Here is a 24,343-nt window from a genome sequence, read left to right on the forward strand (position 1 = left end):
TTGCAGGGAGTGGGAGAGGCAGCTGAGAACTCCAGAAACCCCAGTGGGCGGCCCCTCATTGGAGGTTCAGCATGGGCAGTACAAGAGGCAGGGCAGGCTCTGAGCTCCAGGCTACCGCGTTAGCAGCTTCCTGATCTCAAGGTAAAATCCCTTCTTCTCTTGCTCCTCGACACTTCCAGTAAGGCTGAAACTAATTCCCATATGATATTCTCTTGAACTAAAATACCTAACAGGATTTCTTGTTCCTGACTGACTAATCCTGACTCATAAAATAGATATAGTAGAGGGAAAAAAAAAAGTAAATGAGCAATCACAATAAAAAGATAATATGTCTAGTAATAAACTGGAAATAAGAAATAAGCAAGACCTATTAGGTAAAAAGTATAAAACTCTATGGAAAGGCATAAAGGTAGATGTGAAAAACAAAAAGCCATGCTCTGTCTGGTCAGGTAGATTCCCTTTCATAAGGTGGTGATTCTCTCTAGGTTGACTTCTAACGTTAATGCAGTGTCAATAAGAATTCTAAATTTTTGTTTTAGTTTGAGAAGTAGACTAGCTGATTCTAAAAGGTGATATTGCAAACAAGGAAAACTCATTTAAAAATAAGAGCAATGAAAGAGGTCTAATTTTATCAGATATTAAAATATGTTAGGAAGCTCAATAATAAATTAATTTAACTATTGTTAATTAAATTAGTGCAGTGCTGATACGTAGTCAAATTGAACAGGTGAGAAAGTTGATAAATAAAACCAAATATGTTCTGTAACTTCGTATAAGATACAGTAAATGTGGCACCTTAAATCAGCAGAGAAAAATAGTGTAAAGGGTAGTGAGACAACTGTGCATCTTTTATACACACCTTACTTCATGTACTACCATAAATAAACTCCAAATGGATAAAATACTTACATGTAAAAATTTAAACCATAATAGCACCACAAGAAAATATGGAGTAAGCAGGCTTATTTAACTATGGTTCAAAATCCAATGTTCAAAAAATAATTGATTGATAAATGTTACTATATAAAAGTTTTTAAAATTTCTACACAACAAAACAAAAACTCTTAGCAAAATCAAAAGACCAAAATAGAAAAAAAAAAAAAAAGTAAAAACCAAACAGGGCAAAATATTTGCAACTCATGTCAATGTCATAGACTAAGCTTTTAATTTATCAAAAAAATAAAGAGCTCTCAGAAATAAACAACAAAAATTAAAAAAAAAAAAAACCACCCAAATGGGCAAGGGGCTTTTAAAAATATAAAAAAGATGTACAGCTTGACATAAAATAAGAGATAATTATATTAAAACAATACTGAGACACGATTTTTCACCAGATTTATTTAAAAATTTAAATATTAATAATACGTTCTGTTGGTGATGGACAGGGAGGCCTAGCGTGCTGCAGTTCATGGGGTTGCTAAGAGTCTGACATGACTGAGCGACCGAACTGAACTGAACTGAATAAATTCTGTTGGTGAGATTGGGTGGCAACTGGTACTTTGCTGGTGAGTATATAAATTGTTTTCAAACTTTATGAAGGACAATTTGACAATACCAGCAAAATTATAAAAGTTTATACCCATTGGACCAGCAATTCCTACTCAGTTTCTATGTGACATGTATTACTACAGCATTATTTGTAGGAAAAAAAAATGCTGGAAATGTACTTGATGTCTATCAAGAGAAGACAAATAATCTAGTTATCCATTCAACAGAATTTATGCAATGTCATGTCAAAGCCATGGTTTTTCCAGTAGTCATGTATGGATGTGAGTTGGACCATAAAGAACACCGAAGATTTGATGCTTTTGAACTGTGGTGTTGGAGAAGACTCTTGAGAGTCCCTTGGATAGCAAGGAGATCCAAACAGTCCTGAATATTCATTGGAAGCACTGATGCTGAAGATCCAATACTTTGGCCACTTGATGTGAAGAGCCAACTCATCAGAAAAGACCCCAATGCTAGTAATCTGTGAAGGCAGGAGGAGAAGGGGATGACAGAGGACAAGATGATTGAATGGCATCAGCGACTCAATGGACGTGAGTTTGAGCAAGCTCTGGGATATGGTGAAGGACGGGGAAGCCTGGCATGCTATATAGTCCATGGGGTTGCAAAGAGTTGGACACAACTGAGCGACTGAACAGCAAATGCAATGTCAGAAAAAAAAAAAGAGGGGGAACTTTTTTATGTTTTATGAGGAAAGAGCTTCAGGATATATTGTTACTTGAAATAAAGCTTCCCAGGTGGAACTAGTTATAGTGGTAAAGAACTTGCCTGCCAATGCAGGTGACTCAAGAGACAAGGGTTTGATCCCTGGGTTGGGAAGATCCCCTGGAGTAGGAAATGACACCCCCCCACCTCCAGTATTCTTGCCTGGAAAATTCCATGGGCAGAGGAGCCTGGGGGGCTACAGTCCATGGGGCCACAAAAGGTTAGGTACAAGTGAGTAGGTGAGCATATACTTACACACTTTCTAGGATGATATACAAGTATGCTAACTTTTGCCTAGCAGAAGTGTGCTGATAAACATATATGTTCAGACATGTGAGTGTTCTCTCTACAAAGCTAGACAAGACATGCACAAATGTGACAAAAGTGGTTATTACAGTGGGGGGAGGGAACAGTTGGGACAGGAGAAGGAATAGGAAATTTTCATTTGTACCTTTTTATGTTGCTTATTTTGTTAAGCTATTAAAATGTATTCTCCGTTCAAAGTTACTACATATGAAAACATTTGCAAAATTAGCACAAAGGCGATACAAAGAAGAAGGGGTGCAGGTGACAGGGACCAGAGGCTCCCCCCATAAGCCTGCTCTGACCCGCCAGGTTCTCGGCCCACTGGTCAGGAGTGGGTGGAGAGAACACAGGCTTTAACACTCCCAGTCCTGCTGAAATAAGCAACCCCCATCATCCAGGCAGACCTGAGTCAGCATCCGGCCCTGCCTCTGCAAGCAGAGAAATGACTTTCTATAGGTGAGTCCGTGGAGAACGTGTGTCTGGCTCAGACTGAATTGTCTGGGACCAAACACGGGCGTTTCCCAACCCCCGGAAGAACCACCCAGCTGTCTGTTGAAAGCCAATATTACGTCCCAGAGTCAAAGCCAAGCAGAGGCTTAGGGGGTTGCCTGGGGAACTCTGCAAGGCCTGAAGAAATGAGAGCTTCTGTAATGGTCTATTTGAAGGGGCCACTCCTTTTCCCCATGGGAACACAGTATGGCTGAACAGAAGATTCCAGCTCTGCCACTTAATTCAGTACACTTCTGGCAAATTACTGAAACTCTCAGAAACTCAATTTCCTAATCTGTAAAATGGGTATACTCTTGCCTCACTGCAGAGCTGTTGGAGGGATCAGAAACAATGTATGCAATGTACTTGGTCTTCTGTGCTCAATTCTGAATAACTTAACACACGATTGAGTGTTAATGTATCTTTCACTTCCAGTTCTACCTGGAAGGTCTCCTTCACCAAGGCAAGGTCTCTGAACTACTATTAATACCTAGCTATTACCTAACTTCATGACGTTTAACTAGATGTTAGGAAGAGACTAACCCAGGGATGGCAAATATCTAGACCATGTGTCTATGGTCACACTTCTGCCCTATGCAGCCATTTCTCCAGGCAGCCATTTCTCATCCACCACCATGCAGGAGAGATGAAATATATTTATCCATTCTAGACAGGACTCCAAAGTCCTGTTACAGTCTTGCTAGCTCTGTTTCTCAGGCAGCCATTTCTCGTCCACCACCATGCAGAAGAAATGAAATATATTTATCCATTCTAGACAAGACTCCAAAGTCCTGTTACAATCTTGCTAGCTCTATTTCTCAGAATCTATAAGAAGTTAAAATATAAAATTTAAACATGTAATTAAAAAAATCAAAAGATATTGCCACTTCCATATTATCAGTACTCGACATTTAATTCACCTTGAAACGCTTCTCTGTGGTGTGATGTGGGCCAGAACAGGGAGTAGAGCTTTCCTGATAGGTGCTGCTGCACCTGGGATGTCCGTGTCACCTGGCGTGAGTTCTGCCCTCACCAGACTCACCTGAAGTCAGGGGGTCACATAGGACAAGCACACATCCTCCTCCATTTGTGCCCTTGAAATAAATTCTGTGTCCTCTAGGGCCCCACTGTTGTGGCTCTTGGGGTAAGGGAAGGTAAGAGAATATTTACTAAGTACATACTGCTTGCTGGAAAAATGTATTTCATATATTAGCAACCTTTGAGGGCAGGTATTAGTATCCCCATTGTACAAGTGACAAAATTAAGGTTTAACAGCGAAAATGTTTTCCCCAAGTTTCCTGAGCAGGTAAACCAAGAGAATGCATTGCCTGCCCGATTACAATCTCTGGTGGCTCAGACGATAAAGAATCCGCCTGCGATGCAGGAGAGCTGGATTGAATCCCTGGATCGGGAAGATCCCCTGAAGAAGGGAATGGCAACCCACTCCAGTATTCTTGCCTGGAGGATTCCATGGACAGAGGAGCCTGGTGGGCTACAGTCCATGGGGTCACAAAGAATCTGACACAACTAAGTGACTAACACTTTCACTTTCTTTAAATAACAGCCTGGAGACAGAACAAAGCCCTCCAAACTAAACCTGGCTGAGCCAGATTTCTCTTTGTCCCTATAACTTGAAGTGTTGGACAATTTGGGGGCACAGAGTAGAAAACATTTTTTAATTTGGATGCACAGAGTCTTGCGGTTAGCTCTTGTGTTGTTCTGATTGCTGCAGCGTGGTGCAGCAGTCAGCCCAGCTCTCCTTAGGCCCACCCACCTTTCTAGAGAACTCTGAGCTGGCAAAGGCTGGAAAGTCAAGGGCGTTCCCAAGTGTCTTCTTCCTGGCAGCCTTCTGTGCGCTCTGATGAAGGCTCTGCCAGGAGTTCTGGGCTGTCCCGTTGTCAAGGCCAGGCTGACTCACGGTTATCTGTGACAGAAAGGAAAGCGTCATCATTATCATCATCATCACCATCTGACAAAAGCTGATTCTAGTCCCGTGTCCATGCTGGGGCCTGGGTGCTCAGGGTGGGATCTCTATTGGAGCACCCCACTGCCAGGGCTTCACAGTGAGCTGTGTGCTACGTATTTATACGATGCAGCTCACTTTAATCTGCCCACCAATCTGATGTGGCAGAAGTAATTACTAACCCTGAACTGAAACCCTAAAAGGCAGAGTAACTTGTACAAGGTGATTCTTTAGAAAATACATTTAAATATATAGCCTGAGATTTTGGCTAATTCTCCACGTGGCCTCTCTGATAAATAGATTTCTCTACTGAGACTTGAAATAGTTTTGTTCGATTCTGAGTAATAGGGGGGAAAAAACACCCAAATAACAGAAGTTTAAGCAATATAGAAATTTACTATCTCATGTCCAAGGTGTCCAGAGGAGCTGTTCGGAGCTGGTATGGTGCCCCATGGTATCAATATCCCAGGCTCCTTCTCTTTATTGTTCTATGCTACATTTCATTCCTAAGGTGTCTTCATGGCCCAGCATGGCTGCTGGGGCTCCAGCTATTGCATTTCATCCAGTGGCACTAGTGATAAAGAATCCACTAGTGGAGACATAAGAGATAAGATTTCAATCCCTGGGTTGGAAAGTTCCCCTGGATGAGAAAATGGCAACCCACCCAAGTATTCTTGCCTGGGAAATTCCATGGATAAAGGAGCCTGGGAGGCTATAATCCATAGGGAAGCAAAGAGTCAGATACAACTGAGCTTGCGCGCGCGCGCACACACACACACACACTAACACACACATCATTAAGGAGGAAGAGAATTAATTTGTACATGCTTTCTTCCTTAAACATATTTCTTCAAGCTCAGCTACTTGTACTTGAAACTTAATATTGCCCCAAACTTAGTCTATACAAGGGGAACTGGGAGATATCAGATTTATTCTGGCTGGTTTTGTGTTAGAATCTGGTGTTCCATCAAGGAGGATGAGGAGGAGAATGGATAGGACTCATTCTTTCTGGAGTGATTTGAGACTAAAACAAGCAAAAGAAACGAGGGCTGGGAATTAATTTATTCACTGTCCATTCATTCATTCTTCAAATAAATGTGTACAAATATATACAGAAGGTTTACTTTCTGCTCATTTGGTTTTGCATCCAGGGGATTCAGAGTGACTAAGACAGACAGGGTCCCTGCATCTGTAGGTTCACAGTCCAGTTGGGTGCCCTAGCTCTGACTTTTGATCGGGTTTTATGGCTTTAATCAACCACACCCTTTATCAGATCCTCACTCAATCCTCATCTGTAGAATTCTTGAATCCAGCAGCTCATACACACCTGCCAGTTAGACTATTCTCTGCTGAGATGTGGCGGAGACGTGGGGAAAGGTAGGAGCACAGAGAACCGGGTTTCCATTGTTTCCTCTCGGGGATAACAAGCACTCACTGCAAGGTCATTCTTTAAGTTGGATTCCTCAGGAGGAGCACCCAGCAGGGTCCTGGTGGGGCAGCGACTTTTCTTCTGTTTATACGTCTGTCTGCCGCTCTGCTGATGTGACAGGTGAGAGAAGATTCCCTGGAAGGAGGTCCTTTTGGAGCTTGAGAATTCCCAGAGAATGTGGGGTAGCAGGGTTTGAAGAGCTGTTGAGGGGGGCTTGGGGGACACCGACCGTCAGCCCCTCCCACTGCCTCCTGGCGCTGCCTTACTCTGGGTCTGCTGCAATCCCAGGTTAGGAGATCTCTGTGGCCCTGGCACCCACCGTGGTGATTCTCTGTAACGGGCAGTGCATGGCCCAAGCACATGGGTTCTGGAACTGCCTGCCTGGGTTCAAATCCTGGCCCTGCCACTGTGGCCCCCAGTATATGGTGAAGTCCTAACTTCCAGGGCTTCAGCATGGGACGATATTTGAAGCCAGGGTCTTTAAAGAGGTTGTTGTTGTTTAGTTGCTAAGTCTTTTGCGACCCCATGGACTGTAGCTCGCCGGGCTCCTCTGTCCATGGGATTTCCCAGGCAAGAATACTGGAGTGGTTTCCCACTTCTTTCTCCAGGGGATCTTCCCAGACCAAGGATCGAACCCGGGTCTCCAGCTAGGCAGGCAAGATTCTTTACCGCTGAGCCACCAGGGAAGCCCCCTTTAAAGAGATAATTAAGGTAAAATGAAGTCATTACAATGGGTCCCAATTCAATACCATGGGTATTCCTACAAGAAGAGGAGACTAGAACAGGGAGATACAGAGGGAAGACCACATGAGGAGACAGGAAGACAGCAATCTGTAAGCCAAGGAGAGAAGCCTTGAGAAATCAGTCCTGCCACACCCTGATCTTCAACTTTTAACCTGCAGGACTGCCAAAGCACATTTCTTCTGTTGAGGCCACCCAGTCTGTGCTTCTCTGCCATGGCAGCCCTAGAAAACGAATACAAATCGTGGGACGTCTTTTCACACCCATTCTGTGCCCGTTTTCCTCATTTATAAAACTGAGATGATAACAGGATCTCCCTCATAAGACTGTTCTGAGGCTTCAACTAGCAACAATACTCAGAACGGGACCTGACACAGAATGATCTAGGCTTCCCTGGTGGCTCAGGCGGTAGAGCGTCTGTCTGCAACGCCAGAGACCTGGGTCGGGAAGATCCCCTGGAGAAGGAAATGGCAACCCACTCCAGTATTCATGCAGTATTCACGCCTGGAAAATCCCATGAGAAGCCTGGTGGGCTACAGTCCATGGGGTCGCAAAGAGTCAGACACGACTGAGCGACTTCACTTCACTTCACTTCAAGTGAACTATAATTATGAAGACGATTTCTCTCCACCTGCCCCACCAGATTTCAAAGACAGAGTTTCCCTGTCCATTTCGCAATGGCTAGCGCTCAGTGGAATACAGAATGCTCTGCTTAGAAGGGAATATTGCTGGGCAAAGGGGTGAGTGAAGATATGCTGTTTTAAATGCTTCTGGGAAGAAGTCAGAAGTTGTTTTCAAGGGATAGCTCTCTAATATCTAGACGGAAGTGCTGAAAAACAAAGTGAGTGCCCAAGTGTGAAAATGAGGGATTTCTGGAAGGAAGAAGGGAAGGAGAGTGAGAGTCTCAGTCACTTCCGCTTGGCAGGTGACCTGGGCCAGAGGCGTAGCTGCCTCTGCTGAGGCTGATGCAGCCTGCGTGCGGAACGTGGCTGACGAGCAGGACAGGACTGAGCCTGCGAGCAGGGTAGGGTGTCAGAGAACCAGGTGAGACACCCTTCCAGCACCTGCCCTGGGCCAGACGCAAGGGATTCGCCGCCCCAAATGCCCCGCCCACATACCTCTTTCTCCGTCTCTTTTGCCTACTGAGTTTTGACTCATCCCACAGACCCTCCGCATTTTCTGATCACTGATTTCCCTGCTCTCCTACCTATAACTCCAAAGCCACGTCTTTCCCTCCTCCAGGGAATCTTCCCAACCCAGGGATCAAACCCAGGTCTCCCACATCACAGTCAGATTCTTTACCAGCTGAGCCACAAGGGAAGCCCAAGAATACTGGAGTGGGTAGCCTATCTCTTCTCCAGAGGATCTTCCCTACGCAGGAATCGAACCGGGGTCTCCCGCATTGCAGGCGGATTCTTTACCAACGGGGCTATCAGGGAAGCCGAACCTAAGAAAGCAATGCGGAAATCTTGGACCCCTACAGAGAGCAATTCTGGCTCTTAAATATCTATGATTCTGCCCAGAGTGGGAGGCTGTAGTTGGCAAAGATTTCCTGGAGATGATGAAGTTTAAATCTAATTACATCAGAGATCAAAGTCAGCCTGTCATCCGGCTGTGTTTGCATCCACCCTGTCAATGTTTATTAAATGTCCTCTGTGAAGAAGGAAATGGCAACCCACTCCAGTGTTCTTGCCTGGAGAATCCCAGGGACAGGGGAGCCTGATGGGCTGCCGTCTATGGGGTCGCACAGAGTCGGATGCGACTGAAGCGACTTAGCAGCAGCAGCAACAGAAGCAGTGTGCCAGCCAGGCTCTGCATGTTGGGGAGACATAGGTAACTGAGAGGATTCTCTCAAAGAACTAGCACTGCAAATAAGAAAACAGCCCTGCAAACAAAAAATAAGTCTTCGTTGTGATCTTACCAGCCCAGAACCCCTCTTCAGCGGCACCACGAGGGGACATGACAATGGAGACCTCACCCTAGAGAGCATCCTGAAAGGTCTGAGAAGGGGAACCCTTGGGTGTGTCTCAGAGAACAAAGTAACCGCAAATACCTGCGCAGGCCAGGTAGAGGCCATTTGTATGAACACTTCCTCTTTGTAAATTTTCATTGCCCCCTCTGCTTTCTTCTATGCTCTTCCGCACTGGTGATTGGAAATAATTAAAACTGCCTCTGAAAAGGACAGAGGACTTCACCTGTTTCGGGCAGAGGAGAGAAAGCAGCCTCTCAGGGAATCATCGAGATCAGTGGAGCACTTCCTATTGTGATGGAAATACTTGCTGGCTGGGGCAGTAGCCACTGGTCATGTGGGGCTATTATAAGGCCTTGAAAACGTGGCTAATCTTTCATTTCCCTGGAATTAATTCTGAAATACCCACACATGGCCACTGGCTATTGAATTAGAAAGCGCAGGGCTGGGCGTCAAGGAGGCTGCCTCGTCAGTCAGATGAGCGTCCGCCTGTGGCCTCAGGCACACTCTCTCCAGGAGCGCTTGTCTCCTGCAGGGATGCGGAGGCCCCCTGCAGGGGTGGTGTCCACATCCCCGGCCACACGCTCGGATGCAGAGGAAAGGTCCATTTTCCTTATTTCCTTGAAGTCAGATCAAATGCGACTGGCAGCTCCCTTTTTACCAGCCCTGGGGGATGTCCAGTCTCAGTCCTAGCAGGCACCCAGTGTCCACATGCCATCATCACGCCAAGGTTCCAGGGTTGGGTTATGGAGCAGCTAGGCACCTGGGTAACAGAAGCTTCCTTCAGGGCCAGGCTGCTGCCTGGACACCTGGACCCTCTGGAGAGGGCAGGCTGAGGATCTTCCACCCTCCCCCCTCCTTAAGACACGGGGTCCAGTGTGCTGGCTACTAACAGAACACTAGCCCCTGGCCCCACCCAGGCAAAGAGCTCTCTCCGTTCCGCCTTCTAGCTTCTCTCCTCCCCTTCTGGTGTTCTTGGCACAAAATTTTACTTGCTCAGGCTTTACCAAAACAAAAGCCAGTAGGGGCTGTGTCTTGCTTTAAGCCCAGGAACCTTAATGCTGGGTTGAGAAGGCTCAACACAATCAGTTTTTTCCTCTAGAAACTTACTATTTAACATTGCAGGAAATTACGCATGCGCGCTCAGTCGCTAAATTGTGTCTGACCCTTTGTGGCCCCAAGGACTGTAGCCCACCAGGCTCCTCTGCCCATGGGATTTTCCAGGCAAGCATACAGGAGTGGGTTGCCATTCCCTTCTCCAGGGGATCTTCCAGACCCAAGGGTCGAACCTGCTTCTCCTTCATTGGCAGGCAGATTCTTTACGGCTGAGCCACCAGGGAAGCCCTGTGATAATTATATTTCCTTGTAAAACTGTAATGCCCCACATGGAGAAAAAGAGTAAGAGGCCAGGAGAAGACATTCACAGCAAAGGGAACGGTATGTTCCAAGGGCCAGAGGCCATTAAGCTCCGTGGCAACCAGGTTCCTAGTAGGGCAGCCTCAGACTAGCTCATTTTAATGGTGGCCGTTCCCCGAGTGTCTGCTATGAGATTCTTTCCACCAGGTCTCATGACGTAGATGTTGTCATGCCCGTTTCAAAGATGAGGACACTGAGATTCCAAGAGGTCAGATGATTTGGCTAAGTTATCCCAGGATTTAAACCCAGGTCTCATGGGCTGGATGCTTCAGTTCCTACAGCCAGCCTGGGAACAGATTATGTACACGAGGAGCAAGGAGCAATTTGCCTTGGGAGTGGGGTGACCCAGAGGTGCGAGGGCCAGCCCCCAGCCAGGAGATGTGTCAAGAGAGACGGCCTAAAATCTGAATCATCCAGTTGACGCCAGAAACCACTGGCCCGGCGGTGAGCCTGCCCACCTTCCCCAGCTTCTATTAATAATCGGCCAGAGGGAGCTGCCCACGGTTACTCACTTAATGATTAAACACATCATCACTCCTTCCCAGAGTGCGGCCCTGGCGGGGCGGGCAGGCATGACATCACCAGCCATGCCCTCTCTCCCCTTGAGAAGAGGTGGCATGGGCTGGGATTGTGGGAAGCCTGGATTCAAAGACGGGCTTCCCTGATGGCTCAGCTGGTTGAGAATCTGCCTGCAATGCAGGAGACCAGGGTTTGATCCCTGGGTCAGAAGGCTTCCCTGCAGAAGGGAATGGTTACCCACTCCACTACTCTTGCCTGGAGAATTCCATGGACAGAGGAGCCTGGCAGGCTCTAGTCTGGGACTCAGGACAAGATGCATTCTCTCTGGTTGTCAGGTCCTCTAACTACTGAGAGAAAGTACCAAGCACCTCTTCCCATCAACATTATATTAATATAAAAGAGTGTTTATAGGGCCCCTAGCATTAGAAGGCCCTTGATGGTTTGGATAAAGAATGTGGGTTTGGGAGCCCTCCAGACATAGTGGTTAGGGACAGATTTGGGATCCAGACGTCCTGGGTTTGATTCCAGCTCTACTAGCTAGGCCATCCTGAGCAAATTACTTAATTTTTTTTTCTGTCTTAGTATTTCCATTTATGAAGTAGACGTGACAAAAATGGTGCCCTGAGTCTTGGAGATGTGTTGAAGATTATGAATACTCCACGTAAATGGTTTATCACAATCCCCAGGGCCTGTGTGCTGAATACATATTAGCTGTTATCGTTAGCCAGGAATCTTTGGACCAGGATTTTTCTGAGCCTCAACTTCCCCATCTGCAAAATAGAGACATACACCTTCTTTGAGGTTAGACTGCTGTGTGTGATGATGTGTGTAGGACTCTGGTGTAGAATTGACATTTAGTCATTGAAAGCCTCTTTCCCTTCTAAGAGCCCTCAGGTTAGATAGTCTGAGTTTCCACCGGGTATGAAGCAGTCTCTCCATCAGCATGGATGTAGGTGTGCAACAAACAGCCATGGTAACACCATGGAAGAAGGACGAGGTTCTCCAAGAAAATTCTCAGACTGAGGTATAATATTTCCCAGGTGTTCTTTGGTCCTGGAGAAGCCCTTGAGAGCCCCTTGGACTGCAAGAAGATCAAGCTAATCAATCCTAAAGGAAATCAACTCTAAATGTTCATTGGAAGGACTCATGCTAAAGCTCCAATACTTTGGCCACTTGATGCAAAGAGCTGACTCATTGGAAAAGACCCTGATTCTGGGAGAGACTGAAGGCCAAAGCAGAAGAGGGTGGCAGAGGATAAGATGATTCGGTAGCATCACTGACTCAATGGACATAATTTGAGTAAAAGTCTGGGAGATAGCAGAAAACAGAGGAGCCTGGCGTGCTTCAGTCCATGGGGTTGCAAAGAGTCAGACATGACTTAGTGACTGATCAACAAAGGCGCTATTTAACAGTGATGGTCATTCCACATACTGAGCAGAGCTGCTGAGAGTGCCAGGCCTTCCAGAGACATCAGGTTGTTGGGAATCAGCCAGACTACTTAATCTTCCTGGCTGTGGGTCCTTGGACAGGTTACCACCCCTCTCTGAGCCTCACTTTCCTTGAGTGTAAAATGGGGATTGTAATACTTGCTTTGCAGTAAAAAAACAGAAATAAAATAGTTGGGTTTTTCTGTAACATTTCACTGAAAAACCCAAATGAGTTTTTGGCCAGCTCAATGCTGTTGCTGCTGCTGCTGCTGCTAAGTCACTTCAGTCGTGTCCGACTCTGTGCGACCCCATAGATGGCAGCCCACCAGGCTCCCCTGTCCCTGGGATTCTCCAGGCAAGAACATGGAGTGGGTTGCCATTTCCTTCTCCAATGCATGAAAGTGAAAAGTGAAAGTGAAGTCACTCAGTCGTGTCTGACTCTTCGAGACCCCATGGACTGCAGTCTACCAGGCTCCTCTGCCTATGGGATTTTCCAGGCAAGAGTACTGGAGTGGGGTGCCATTGCCTTTACATAATGTCTAATGCAGTACCTGGCATATAATAGGTGTTCAATAGGTAGTCTCTGAAAAAAACAAATTCAAATTCTCTTCCTCTTAAATTACTCTCTCATTTGCTAAGCGCTGGTCTGTCGAGGAGCATGAGGCTCATAGATGGGGTACCAGTCCGGTTCCCATAGCTCCCCATTAGCGGAGCCAAGGACCTTGCCTAAAGTCATTATACAGAGTTTGGCTTCAAGCCTGGGAGCTGAAAGAGGGCTCTGGACATGAGGTAAGAGAGAGGGGAGGTGAGATGGGATTTTTATTTCTTAGAGATGAACACAGAGGTGGGACAGACAAACTCTTGAGATGACATGTCTTAATAATAGGACCTCTCACTTCTAATCCTGGGAGGCCAAGTATAAACACATAAAATAAATGACATCATTCGGCCTCATCACCAAACAAAGACTGCAAATGCGTTGAGACAACAATGAGGTGCCAGTGTGTGCCTATCAGATGGGCAGGCAGTCCTGGGCCAAGGATGTGCCCACACACAACTGGCAGGACCCAATCCTCACACTGCCTGTTGAAAGGTGGCTTAGTGCACTGAACAAAGTCCTTTAAAAAAATTATATGTGTATATATGGCTTCCCAGCTGGTGGAGTTAGAATTCACCTGCCAATACAGGAGATGCTGGAGACATGGGTTTGGTCCCTGGGAAGATTCCCTGGAGTAGGAAGCCGTGACCCACTCCAGTATTCTTGCCTAGAAAATTCCATGGACAGTGGAGCCTGATGGGCTACAGTCCATGGGGTCACAAAGAGTTGGACACAACTGAGTGACTGAGTACACACATGTATGTATATATGTACCTATATATGCTGGTCCAAAGGTTTTGCTCTGTAGCATTATACAAAGATGGGTTTGGGGAAGCATATACAAGGATAGTCAACCCAGTAGAAAACTGGAAACACCCAGAATGTCCATCAATGTAGAACATGTTATATGAAGCATGGTCCCTCCATGTTATAGAAAAAATACTATGTGTCACTAGGAAGGCTCTCATAGCCTTGTGGATGGTGGTGGTTGGTAGTAGTGGATGGACTGTCCACGGTGTGGGTCATACTCTTGGAAGCTCATTTTATAATTATTCTAATATACTGTACACTTAGGTTTGTTTGGGCGTCTCTCCTGGCATTAACGGTAAAGAATCTGCCTGCTAATGCAGGAGATGCAAGAGATGTGGGTTTGATCCCTGGGTCAGGAAGATCACCTGGAGTAGGAAATAGCAGCCCACTTCAGTATTCTTGCCTAGAAAATGCCATGGACAGAGGAGCCTGGTGAGTCACAATCCATGGGGACACAAAGAGTTGGACGTGACTGAGCGTGCACACGCTAGCATACACACACACACACACACACACACACACACACTTGATCCATTTTCGGTTTTATGATGTTATACTTTGTAAAAAGAAAAATTTTTTAATGTGTGGTTAGATTTTTTTAAAATGCAAAGACTCTTTGCGGCCCCATAGACTGCAGCACGCCAGGCTTCCCTATTCATCACTAACTCCTGGAGCTTACTCAAACTCATGTCCATCGCGTCGGTGATGCCATCCAACCATCTCATCCTCTATTGTCCCCTTCTCCCTATGATAGCATTTTAAAATGCTGTCATTGAAATATCCATTTGCAGTTAAATATTATCATACCAGGCTTCCCAGGTGGTGCTAGTAGTAAAGAACCTGCCTGCCAATGCAGGAGACACAGGAGATGCGGGTCAATCCCTGGGTCGGGAAGATCCCCTGGAGGAGGGCATGGCAACCCACTCCAGTATTCCTGCCTGGAGAAGCCCATGGACAGAGGAGCCTGGCAGGATACAATCCATAGGGTTGCAGAGTCAGACATGACTGAAGTGACTTAGCACGCACACACATTATCATACAATTGTAAATATTTATTTACCCACACATACTCATAGTAAAATGGAAGGACATCCACTAAAATATTAATAGGGATTGTTTCTGCATGGTGGTTTGCTTTTTTTTAATTTTCTAAACTTGTTTTGTTGGTTGCATGTGTGTGTGTATGCATTTAGAGTTTCTTTGAATTTTCTAGTAGTTTTACATGGGATATTTGTTTCTGAAACACCTTTTGTCTCAGAGAGTAACACCCATTCTATAGCACTCCCCGGGTTTTAACAGGCTCAGAATTAAGCCACGGTCCACTGCCACTGGTGCTCAGGTGCCCAAGGTTGAGTCAGCATCTACCTGGACAAACATGCATTTGGACTTGATATAAACGAGGGCTCGTTTGTCTGCTGTGGGCAGACTGAGCAACTCGAGCTCCACCCTGCTGCACCCCAGGCGGCTCTGGGGCTCTGTCCCTTGCTTCCCTGGGAGGCTGGAGGTACTCGGCAGCCACTTTTTCTCCTCTCCAGACACTTCCTGGCTGTCTTCCTTCTTGGAGACAATCTATTCAGGTCACCAGCTCCCTGTCCAGCAATCATGCAGCCTGCAGGTCACCAGGGCCACCTTCCCAGGCCAGGGCCACGAGTTAGATGGCTTTGTGGTATCAGTTTGGAACTCAGCTTCCTCATCTGTGAAATGGGGCTAAAAGCACCCACACTCCCCACAGAACAGGTGCTCTTCCCTCTGATAAGCCTGCGCTCTGCACTTGGAGGAAGAATGTGTGTGCTAAGCCCCTCAGTCATCCGTGACTCTATGACCTTATGGAGCACAGCCAGCCAGGCTCCTCTGTCCATGGGATTCTCCAGGCAAGAATACCGGAGTGGGTTGCCAGGCCCTCCTCCAGGGGATCCTCCTGACTCAGGGATAGAACCCATGTCTCTTCTGTCTCCTGCATTGACAGGCGGGTTCTTTACCACTAGTGCCACCTGGGAAGCCCTGTAGAAAGAATACAAGGTACAAACCTGTCCACCTGCTCAGGTGAACCTGGTTGGGTTTTCTTTAAGTAAAGGCTTGTTGGTTTTCCCACTATATCCCTTTGCCTTTTGCTTAGGAATGGGGCAGCTGTGCCTTGTCTGCCCTGTACCGTGAAAATAACCTGACTCAGCCTACTCCAGCCCACTCTCCCTGGTACAAGCCTACATCTGCCGTCTGGTTCCTTGCAGCTCACAAGGGGAATGCCTACACCGTATTCCTCCAGGCCCATTGCAGAGCACCCTCCTCTTGCACATGACCCTGGTGGTGGGCAAAGGCACATGTTGCTTGAATGCTTGTGGGGGAGGGGCAAATTTCAGTCCCTGTCCAGAAAGAACGAGGCACAACGCCTGCAGAATCAGGGCTGTGCTGAGCTGTGCTTTGAGAGGCTCCCAGCAAAGGAGTGAACCTAAAACTCCTTCAGGTTTTCCAGAAAGCATTGTAAGGGGTGAAAATAAAGCAATGAACACTCCTTCCTAATGGCAATAACACTGAGCCAAACAGGATAATTTGCCACTAGGTCCAGCAATGGTGGGGGGCTGGCTGAGATTTAATTTAACACAAGGAATGCAAAGTCATGTGACATTTCTTCTCTAATCTGTCTGGGAAGTAAATTGCATGGTTGCCACCAAAAAAAAATCCTTTTGCATTTGTTGAACCTGGTCCCAGGTGGCGGTGGTGAGGGGGAGTGGTCAGCAAGGAGCCCCCAGGAGGCCCTGCAACTCCTGCTATAACTTCTCCATCAACTAAGACAATCCTAAGGATCATCCAGGATGCCATCGAGCACCTGCAGAGATAAGTTGTCTGAAGCCTCAGAGGCAAGAAGAGCACATTAAAGTTTAGGAAATGTCAAAGAACCATCCTATCTCCTAAACCTGGATGATGAATGATCATGTTACTGAACTGAGGTTTGCTCCTGGCTCAAGAATCCAATACTGACAGATAAATGTTGAGTAAAAAGAAAAGATAGCTTGACTGAAAACCTGGCAATCCTGGGGAGAAGGTGGACACATGTCCCCCGCAAATCAACTCCCTACTTTCCATGTTTTGTTCAGAGATTATACAAGGGAAAGAAGGAAAGGGTTACATGCCAAGGAAAGGGTTGTGGGGTGTGTGATCAGCTCGTGGACATTCTTCTGATTGGTTGGTGGTGAGGTAACCGAGAGTCAACATCATCAGCCTTCCAGTTCTGACCTGTTTGGGGTCTACGTGCTTGCGGTCACTTAACGTGTGCTTAGTCGCTCTTTGCAATCCCATGGACTGTAGCCTTCCAGGCTCCTTTGTCCATGGGGATTCTCCAGGCAAGAATACTGGAGTGGGTTGCCAAGTTCTCCTCCAGGGGATCTTCCTGACCCAGGAACTGAGCCAGGGTCTCCTGCATTGCCTGTGGATTCTTTACCAGCTGAGCTACCAGGGAAGCCTTAGTATAATTAACTTATTCCACCTCTTGGGAGTTTTAGTATCTGTAAAACAGCTCAAAGAATATGGCTCAGAGTATTATCTGTGGTCCTTGAGGAGGAACTGAAGGTCCTTGACTTTGTTTAATGGATACACTATTATTTGGTCTTGTTTGATCACTTTCCTTTGCTTTTGCATTTTCTCACTTCTCTGATTAAGTTTAGTCTTTGGCTAAAGTTTTTCTACAGTCAAGAGGCAGGTGGATGACATGGGTGGTGGGGGGTGGGTGTCTGTGCTGGGAAGGCCCATAGGGTCCAGCTCTGTTATAATAGTTTTAAGCCAACTGTCTGTACATAAGTGCAAATCATCTTCCTTCTTTTCCTTCCTCTTTTCTTCCATTCAATGAGCAAATATTATTTAAAGATTTTCCTGTCCTGTGCAAGACGGTATAGTCCCAACTCAGAGAAGTTGTTGCCCCTTTTTGTAGGAAGCTCTGTCCTCAGAGGTACAAGCAAAACCCAGAGGATAAAGGAGCCAGAATGGGCAGGGCAGGCAGGCAGGTTAGGCTGGAAAGTGCAGCTGGAGGTGGTGGTAGAGACAGTCAAGCCAGGAACGTGGGTGGAGCATGAAGGGCCAGCGATTTCAGAATGAGTGATTGCCAAATGTACATGTGGGCTCCTCAAAGCTCCCATGACCTCTCAGGGAAAATGGGGAAAGTTTCCCAGGGCTCGGTCCTCTTCAGACTTTAGGAGTTCTCTAACTAAGTAACCTAAAATTAACTGACAGCCTTCGACTTAACATGCAAACAGCCCACCTGAGAACAAAGTCAACATGGAGTAAACTGATCTGGAAGATACTAAGAGCTGGAGAGGCAGAGATCTGATAACATCAGGCCCTGGATCCAGCCATTCCTGAAGCTAACCCTCCTCTGAATATTACTGCTATGTGAGCCTGTAAGTATGCCCCACCCCTTTGTTGCTTAAGCCATTTGAAATTATGTTTATGCTACATATCCACTAAATATTTCTAACTAATAACAAGGAAGGGAAACACACAAAGCTCTGGGGGCAGGAGGTGGTGAGGACATGCTTATCCATGCCTAGTCTAATGGCTGCCAGTTTCAAACATCCCTTTTTCAGGAGGGCTTTTCTAGAACCTCAAGAGTAGGTGAGATTTTGGGTCACGTAGTCTTCTAAGACCCTGGTCCTTAACAACACTTCTAACAACTCCAATTATATAGTCATGCCATTTTCATCTGTTTATCGCTAGCATCTCACATAGTGCCCGATGGATTTTAAATGCTCAATAACTATGTACTGGATTCTTTAAACAGGTGAATCTGGTTGGAGAGGAGCATGAGAGGTTTACTGGAAGAGTTGATGTTTATCATAGCCTTGCTGGAGGGTGACCTGGTCAGGATGGACTGTGCTGGGCTGCAGTGACAACCCCCTTCAGGATGCTACTGGTATGCGGCAACAAGGTCTATTTTTTCCCCTTGTCACATGATGATTTTGGTCAGCTGGGTACTGTGCTCTGAGTTCCCTCCTTCTGGGTTCTGCTGGACAGACCCTCCACCACCCGGAATGGTCCGTGTGGCCAGAGTTGAGAGTGATGGGGATAGGAGATGAATCACAGGCCAGCTGTTAAAGTCCCCATCCGGAAGTGACACAAATCACTTCCCCTCCCATTCATTGACAGGGCAAGTCATACCCATGTGCCTGATTTCAGGGGCAGGACATGGAAGCGCTGACATGGGGGTGAACGACCTGATGATATCTCAGCTCTCAGTATCTCCCAGTGCTCAGTTCTGCCCCATGCTATCTTTGTTCTTGGGCAGGTCCTTTCAGGATTAAATCCATGTTTTCCCCAGATGAGTGACAACTTCAGAGAAGGGAATGTGGGAGGGCTTTCTAGAAGGAGAAGACAGCTTGGACAAAGGTTCAGAGGTGCCGACGTGAGGGTCTGCTCGAGAGAAAGTGGTGAGTAGCCCAGTGGTTGAAGGAGGGAGAAAAATGCCTGGACATGTTAGGGGGCATCTCCATTGCCACACTGGGGAGGAGTGGTGAACTTGGCAGGCAGCAAAAGCAATAAAAGGTTTAATTAGGCAAGACCTATGATTTAGGTTATTCAAGATGTCAGCCAAGCAAGAGATGACGGAAGTGGGCTGGCTGGTGGAAAGCCTGGAAAGAACTATCGCGGGAGCATCAGAGAGCAGCTTCATCAGGGTGGCCCTGAGCAGGCCAGTAAGTAGGTCTCTCTGCAAATGCACGAAAAATATTTGGTAAACACATATTAACAAAACCCTGGGTTGAATCCCGTCATCACTCCTTCTCCAAATTAATTTCTAGCCCAGAATCTCAGAATGTGATCTCATTTGGAAATACAGATACAGATGATTACATTTGCAGATGTAATCAGTGAGGTTCAGAAGGGGTCATACTGGATTAGGGTGGGCCCTTCAGCGCATATGACTGGTGTCCCCATGTCACAAGGAGAGATACAGAGACAGAGAGAGACACAAGGAAAGAAGGCCCCGCGATGGCAGAGGCAGAGATCAGAGTGACGCAGCCCCAGGCCAGGGAGCACCAAGGCTTGCCTGCAAGCACCAGGAGCTGGGAGAGGAGGGAGGGGGAGGATTCCACCCTGGAGGTGTCAGAAGGAGGCTGACCCCACTGACTCCCTGATGGTGGACCTCCAGCCTCTGAAACCGGGATAAAATTCATTTCTGTTATTTTAAGCCACTCTTTTGGTGGTAAGCTGTTACAGCACTCCTGACAAATCATTACAAACCAGGAGCAAAGAGAAACTGGTTATTATGAGCCTAAAGTTATATATACCTCTTCATGTCTATTAAAAATGGAAGATTTACTATGTACCCTGAACCAAAAGTGAACATCCAACCGCCTGTGAAATTGTTTTCCTTTTGCAGATTTTCCCCATTGCTCACAGCTGGACATTACACATCAAGGATGTTCTCAGAGGACTGGGAAAATGTTCAGAGGTCCACAGATATGATCCTTCTACTTGGGCTCCCGAAACAAGCAGAAAGATCCCTTCCCCTCCCCATGAAATCCAAGCAGGGCTGCAGAAAGAAGGGAGAGTTCAGGAAGAAACACTTGCCTTTGCTCACTTATTTGACCACTGTTTACTGGCTTTCTGAATGAATTGGGTACTTTGAAAGATGCCAGGAGAGATGGGATGAGATGATGATAGTGGTGATGATGATGGCTAACATTCTATCAAGGACTTTGTACATGCCAGGCATTGTTCTAGGATGTTTCACAGGTTCTTATCTGACTTTCCTAGTGGCTCAGATGGTAAAGCATCTGCCTACAATGCAGGAGACCTGGGTTCGATCCCTAGGTTAGGAAGATCCCCTGAAGAAGGAAATAGCAACCCACTCCAGTGTTCTTGCCTGAAGAATCCCAGGGACGGGGGAGCCTGGTGGGCTGCCATCTGTGGGGTCGCACAGAGCTGGACACGACTGAAGCGACTTAGCAGCAGCAGCAGCAGCCAGTATTGTTGCCTTGAAAATCCCATGGATGGAGGAACCTGGTAGGCTATAGTCCATGGGGTCACAAAGAGTTGGACACGACTGAGCAACTTCACTTTCTTTTCTTTACGTGTATTAACTGGTATTTCTTATAACAACCCTAGAAGGTAGCTCTGTTATTATGTACAGCTTCCCGATGAGGAGGCCGAGGCAGCAAATTACAGAACATGCTAGGGCCAGAAAAACGGGTGAGAGCAGAGATGAGATACAAATGATCTGCAGAGATGAAAGTCCTAGTTGCCTAGGAGGGGGGGAGGGGGAGGGGGAGAGGGGAGGGGAGAGGGGGAGAGGGGAGGGGGGAGGGGGAGAGCGGAGGGGGGAGGGGGAGAGCGGAGGGGGGAGGGGGAGAGCGGAGGGGGGAGGGGGAGAGCGGAAGGGGGAGGGGGTCGAGGAAGTGGTGTGTGGGTGCAAAGAAGGTTATTGTTTTCCTTAAAGAGCTTTGTAGATTTATTAAGCCAGGACTGACTCCTGAGGAACTTGATAATCGCTAAAAAGTTAAAGGAAGGGGAGATATCTCGAGGAAGTGGAGGCTATGTGGATGGGCATCTATTTAGAGAAGTTTGGGGAGGAAGAGGCGACAGTAACTGGAGGGGAACTTGGGGTAAGAGGCGATTCTTAGGATGGGTCATTGATTGCTGTGAGTGTGTACTTGTAGATTAGACTGATTCACAAAAGAGGAAGATATGGAGGGGAGCCCTATCCTAGAACGAAGGAATGCTAGCTTTTCAGGGACTCTTTTTCATATTAAAAAACATGGAACCGCATCAGGGGACTCATACACTGTGGCCAGAAGGTCCAGCGGCTCCTCTCACCCATGTTCTCCACATTCATGATGAATGTCGAGACAGGTGGGGTAACTGCCCAAGGGACCACAGCACCCGTGTGGTGAAATCAAGCATTCTTCCCATGAACTCTAGCTTTAGGTCTCTCTCAGCCCCAAGTACCCATGAACTCCAAGGAAGAAGCTTGGGAATGGATGATGCCTCTGGTCCTTCTAGTGAGAATAGTCTATGAAAAAAAAATTTTCCGTGCTGCTAACTAGAAATTTCCAGGGACGTTAGTCCAGAAAATCCAATCTGATTCGATGATGGATCTGCACCACGTGTGCGTTCACTAAGCAAATCTAATTCTGTTGCTGACCAGCGAGAAAGAGAAATCATTTAAACAGTTCAATACAATTGCACCCACGTTTGGCTCTGAGAGCTTCTGCTGTCTCAGCTGACCTGCACTGGGGGACCAGTGGTGCAGAAGCTCTCAGTGCCCTGGGGCCACTTCACAGAGGGAGCACCTTCTACCTGGGTGCCCATCCAGGGTTGCCCCCAAGTCCTTCCTTCCTACAAGTGGATGCGGGTAAAACGGCTTCATCTGGGCACTCAGCGCATTGCGGAAACAGCAGAGTATTGCAGCACTGAAGGAAAACTGGCTGTGTTGGACCCATGAGACGGATCTAAACGACACCTCCTTCAGAACTTTTCCGAGCTGCTTTGGATTCTGCAATGATCTTCTTTCACCCTGGTTGGAGAATGCCACTGGCCTCAGAAAATGCTACCCACCGCCCCGCCCCTCCCCCAACCCCAGCCCCGACTCCGGTACAATTCTTCTTTTCTCCTCTTTGTCTCTGGTATCTTGTCTCCCTGATCCGCCCACTTGCTCTCTGCTCATTGTTTTCCAGAAGGCTTGGGTTCCTAAGCACAAGCCTCCTCTACCATTGGATAGAGCCCGCTGCAGGTCTGGACTGCCCTGAGTGCTCCACCCCCCAAGTCTTCCTCAAAGAGGTGGAAGTGGCTTCTCCTGGCAAAGTGCCCTTCTCCAGTCCGCACGCCAGGGCTCCCATTTGTTACTGAGGAAGTCGTGGCCTACTCCACTTTTGAACTTGAGCCTCTATATCTTTTGCCAGGTAATAAACAGAGCAGCTCAATGTTGAGAGTCGAAATAGGGGAGGTAAGGGGAAATGGGGAAAAGGGGAAATAGGGGAGGTAAGGGGAAATAGATGTGTGTGAGTGGAGTAAAAGAAAGCTGGCCTAATTTTGTTCATTACCATGCCCCCAGTGTATACAACAGAGGTTGAGCAGGTGCTCAATCCAGTTACCCAAGAAATGAGCCCAGCTTAACCTTCTCTTTGGGTGAATGGGGGAACTGAATCTTCAGGCTCCTCAGCTTTGCAGTCCTTTTCCCCAGCAGCTGAGCGCAGAACTTGGCTCAAAGTAGTGGCTCAATAAATATTTGTGGAATGACAGAATAGGTAAATACCAGGGCCCCTGGAGGCCAGTGGGCTGCACAGAGGAGAACCAGGGCCCTGTCTTGAGCAAAATCTGGGCTGGTGGAGGGAAGAGGTTTACCACCATCAGGCAGAGGGCTGGAAGAGGAGGGCAGATGCAAGCAAACACAAGTCTGGGCAAGGGCCCTGGGGACAACAGTAGGGTCTTCCTTCACCCATAAAATAATATTCTCCCGGTACAGTGAGGCTCACCCGGGTTGCACATTAGAACCATCTGGGAAGCTCTTAAAAGACGCTTGGGCTGCATTCCCTCAGATTCTGATCAAACCGTCCTGGGATGGAGCCCTGGCCCATACCTTCTAAAAAATAAAAAGTTCCGCGGGGGATATTGATAAGCAGAGCTAGCTGGGAACAGGTAGACAAGGCGGCTAAGCCCGGAAAGAGTGCTCAGTACAAGTTCTGGGAACCAGGCGAGGAAGGAGCGAGAACCTTCCTCTCCTGCCAGGGTTCTGGGGGTGGGGAGAAGGACGCAGGGTGGGAAAGGGCAGGTGGGCTTAGAACTAGGGAACTGGGGTTGCGTGAAGGTGCCCAAGCAAGATGGACGTGATTAAGCGAGAGTCTGTGTTTCAACGGAAAGCAGATGCATCAAGGAAGGGTCATGGGGTGAGAACTGCAGGGAGCGGGTCTCCAGGAAGCAAAGGAGGCAGCTACTCCGGACTTGGGATCTAAGACCCGGAGGAAGTGGGGGAGTCGCTCCTAACGGAGGTGCAGGCATGGCGCAAGGGGACTAGGAAGAAGAAACTCTGAGATGGAGATGGGGGCCACTCGGTCACACAGAGACAGACGGAAGTCCACACGCACACGCGCGAGCGCGCCCAAGCACACGCACCCGCGCCCAAATGGATCCCCGGTGCACACACGCTAGCTGCACACACCCAGGCCCCGGCCTTCCGGACTGGGAAAGGGACAGCGCTGCGGAACGGCTGCCGGGACCAGGAGGGCCGCTCCCCGCCTCGCCTCCACGCGGGCTTGCGCAACAGGCGGCGGCTCGGGCTGGCGCCCCCCGCGCGCTGCCCCAGCAGGGCCAGGCGCGCCCAAAGGAGCGGGAGGAGCGCCCGGGAGGAGGGAGCGGCGAGGGGTGTGTCCCCGCGGCGAGGGGGCCTGGGGGACGGGGGCGGGGCGAGGCGCCGGGGGCGGGGCCGCGGCGCCTATAAAATCGCTTTCCTCCCGGGCATAAACAAACCTCGCCTGGCTCCCAG

The 24,343-nt window shown here is 47.8% G+C and overlaps 1 long non-coding RNA gene and 1 other non-coding gene across 2 annotated transcripts; both read left to right on the forward strand.

The window, feature by feature from the left end:
• Positions 1 to 18,001: 18,001 nt before the first annotated feature.
• LOC138088759 (uncharacterized) lies at positions 18,002 to 19,528 on the forward strand. Its single transcript, XR_011145729.1, has 4 exons — positions 18,002 to 18,266; positions 18,647 to 18,778; positions 19,151 to 19,292; positions 19,436 to 19,528. It is a non-coding gene; the product is annotated as an uncharacterized lncRNA (long non-coding RNA).
• A 1,084-nt stretch (positions 19,529 to 20,612) lies between these two features.
• TRNAC-ACA (transfer RNA cysteine (anticodon ACA)) lies at positions 20,613 to 20,685 on the forward strand. Its single transcript has one exon. It is a non-coding gene; the product is annotated as a tRNA-Cys (tRNA).
• Positions 20,686 to 24,343: the final 3,658 nt, after the last annotated feature.

The sequence above is a fragment of the Capricornis sumatraensis genome, chromosome 11 (assembly GCF_032405125.1).
Source record: "Capricornis sumatraensis isolate serow.1 chromosome 11, serow.2, whole genome shotgun sequence".
Classification (NCBI taxonomy): domain Eukaryota; kingdom Metazoa; phylum Chordata; class Mammalia; order Artiodactyla; family Bovidae; genus Capricornis; species Capricornis sumatraensis.